Source organism: Lampetra fluviatilis, chromosome 77 (genome assembly GCF_964198595.1).
Source record: "Lampetra fluviatilis chromosome 77, kcLamFluv1.1, whole genome shotgun sequence".
NCBI classification, from domain to species: domain Eukaryota; kingdom Metazoa; phylum Chordata; class Hyperoartia; order Petromyzontiformes; family Petromyzontidae; genus Lampetra; species Lampetra fluviatilis.
In genome coordinates, this window is record NC_136351.1 from 2,263,876 (window position 1) to 2,267,585 (window position 3,710).

Consider the following 3,710-nt stretch of genomic DNA (forward strand, 5'->3'; position numbering starts at 1 on the left):
GGGAAGTCTGGGAGTGAATTTTGTGAAACTCAATTTTATTGTATGTTGAACTTGTTTCACACTGTGTGGAGCCAACCTTGCTTATCGGAGGTGCGGGGGGAAGGACGCCAAACTAAGCACAACAACAAAGCGGTGCTAAAGAAATGAGTTTGTCAATCTAGATCAGGGGTGGGGAACCTTTTTTCTGCCAAGGGCCATTTGGCTATTTGTAACGTCATTCGCGAGCCATACAAAATTATCAACTAAAGAATTTGCCTGTTAGATTTGGTCAAACGTTTAATTAACTCACCCCAAATGTGATGGCTGGAACGGCTTCTCTTTGGTGAGGTGTGTGTGATGTTAGTTGGTATTGATGATGTTGCTTCTCGCAACTGCTTTTCCAGGTTTGCTCCTAGATTTATTGAATTTCGAGTCCCGCCTGCGGTGGCCTTGGCAGGGCCAGACCAAATTATTTTGCGGGTCTTATACGGCCCGTGGGCCGGGCGTTCCTCACCCATGATCTAGATGGAGAGCTTTCTAGGCGGCCGCATAAGCAGCGCATCTGAAAGCGCCACGCCATGCGTTGACCACCGTCTTTGTGGGTTTAGTTCATTTCAGAAGGTTGTGGAGTTGTGTTGAGGTAAGATTTGAGCATGGGGATGTTTGGCCAATACCAGTTACATTGCATGGTTTGTAGCTATGTCTGTGAAGAGGAGTCTGAGACTGGTTCAGCACTTCTTTATTTCTCCAACGCACAGCAACACTCGTTCCAAAACCAACCCCGAACACGCATCCCACAGCCCCTTTTAACCCCTCCATCTCCGCCCTCGTTCCCAATACTCGCCCTGCATGCCTCGTCTGGGTGACGTCATTGCCCTTTAACCCCTGACCCCCGTCGAGCGAATTCCTGCGCGTGTGATTGGTGCGTGTTATAGTGAGAGCGGATATTTCATGTCTGCGTGGTGCGTGAGGGTGGCTCGCAGATCCCTTACATCTGTACGAATAAATGTTGAACTAAACGGCAAGCAGTTCTAAATAAATTAGTTTGTCAATCTCGATGATGATTTACAAGTGCACAGCTCCAGTGGCTCCCTAATATCGGAAGGAAGAGCGTTCCAGATGGCCACAAAAGTGCATCTGAAAGCGCCGCGACGATGTGGTGACCATCATCTTTGTTCGATGGCCAGCCTAAAGCCGCTGCTGCTAGGGTGAGCGGAGTTCGCGTGATGATGGCTTATAGCTCCTTGACAAGATCAGCAGCGAGGTATCGTGGTTCATTTGTGGCAAGCACTTTGCGCGTAATGGGTGCGACCTTATAATGCATTCGTTCGGCAAGCACTGGACGGACACGGTCAGATCTTGTAGTAACCCATCACGACACGCGCCGAAGAATGTTGTACACGCAGCTTGGTAATGATTTTGGCAGAAATCCTGTAGATGTATTGAGTTGCAATAATTATTGAGCCTTGTCGATGCTATCCTACACACCAACTGTGTTGGCCACGTCACGACTCAATAGTGGTCAAATGTGTCGTAGAGCCCTGATATGAAAATCGCAGGACCTGACGATATTTTGCACCTGGTGAGCAAACGACAGATTCTGATCCACAAATTGTACTGCTTGAACCCGAGTGCTAACCAGCAGAACCTCCGATTCTCCTGGATTACGCAGCATTTCGTTTAGTTGAAACCGCACGTGCACCGCTCGCTTGCACTATTCGAGGTTACCAAGGCTCTATACTGTATTTCTAACTTTGACTTCACTGCGGTGTACAATTATGCTTCGGCATATTTATGGAACTTGATGTCATGAGATGATATTTCAGTTTAAGTTTTATTTTTCAGTTTCATATATTTGGTATAGCCCTGTGAGCCATTCGGCTCTTGAATCGGGTGCAACCGCAACAAACAAAAAACAAAAACATGAACCAGACAACATCTTAAAGTGACTATGCGCAAACAGAAAAATCCAGGAAAAAACTGCAGTCTTCCAGAAAAAAAGCACCGTAAACCAACGCTGTGCAAAAATCCCAGTGGGATGCAAGTTAAACAACAACAACCACAAGACAACTTAGATTAAAGCCATCATTCTAACTCCGTATTACAACAACACAAACATGGCCAAACCAAAAAACTTTTTGCAATCACCAAAATAAAGCCATAAGCAATGTAACAGTGATCATAGGAACTGTGACCGAAATTTCACAATAAACGACGTAAACAACATGTAGCACCAAACCCTGTAGCCATAGCTGGCTGCATGAGTCACTCCACAACAGCAGGGAGCATCAGTAGGAGTATCAATTTTTTTTTATAATGCACCTTTAAAGATCAGTACACTAAATCAAAACACAAGATCATATGTTGCAGCGGTCATCCGGAACGAAAACATTTGATTTTAGGCCACTGAATAGCAGTGGCAGCTAGGGGTGTACAACTCATCGAGAGCAGTTTTTAGTGAATATCTCATAGGTAGTGATTCAAGTTGCAGTTTATTGCCAATTGCATTCCGGACCCTGGGGGCCCCAATAGCAAAGGCCCTTCAGTATTTGTACGGAAATAAGGAATGTGAAGCTGGTAAATGAGCGAAGACCTTAGGTCACATTGTTCTTCGAAACAGAGAGGAGATCCAGCAGGTAGTCTGCGGATTTTTTTGTAAGTACATCGTGAATAAATAAGATCTGGTGCACAAGCCGTCGAACATTAAGAGATGTTAAGTTTGACCCAATGTAGAGATCACAGTGGTGAGTCCTATATGGGCAGTTCAATGCAAATCTTAAGGCCGAGTGATAAATTGAGTCAAGCTTCTTCATATGCCATTGCCGTTGGGAGAGACGTACGCTGAAGATTGGAAGGGCCCGAGTAATGACCCCTGTGATACTCCAACTGGGTACAGCATAGGCGGTGACTTCATCACCCAGCTTGATGACCTGTGATGAACCATGTAGGTATGATTCAATCTACCCAAGTTGCATACTCCATACACCGAACCTTGACCGCAGTTTCCCGATGAGTATCTCATGGTCGATGGTTGGCAAAGGGAGCTGAGAAATCGAGGCCAACCAACGCTACGGCGCACCGCTCATCCGTGATCTAAGAGGTCATCGGTGGTCTTTAGTAAGAGCCGTCTCAGTGCTGTGGAACTTCCGGTATGCCGACCGCAAAGGGGTTGAATCTGCAGAGACGTGGGGAAGCAACCGCTTTCAGACGAAGGCGCTCTATGACCTTTGAAATCGTGCTCAGGTTTGAGATCGGGCGATAGTTTGCGGGGTCACTGTGGCTCAAGCCAACTTTTTTTGTCAGGAGCGGTGTTACCTGCGCCATTTTGAATCGGTCTCGGAAACAGCCTCTCGCTGAACGAAAGATTTGGCAGGTGGACAAAAGGTGGCACAAGCACCGTCCGAGCACGATTTGAGAATCGACGGCGTGGATGCAGTTGAGCGGCGATGTCTTATTTGGCAGCCGTGTGATGAACACCGACACCTCTGCCAGGGTCTCGAGTTTTTCATTGATTCCAGGTTGATTAAACTCGAATGGCGGACGGGGAGAACGCTGTTGCTTTGGAGTTAGAAAATGCTGTCTCGATCGTCAATATTTTATTGAAGAATTGTCACGTGTGCTGTGCGCAGACCGGGTTGACTGGCTGATGGGTGGTTTGGAGTGCAGCAGAACCCTTCACGACACGCCATAGAGCACTGGGGGGGGGGGGGGGGGGGGGGGGTTCGCGAGCC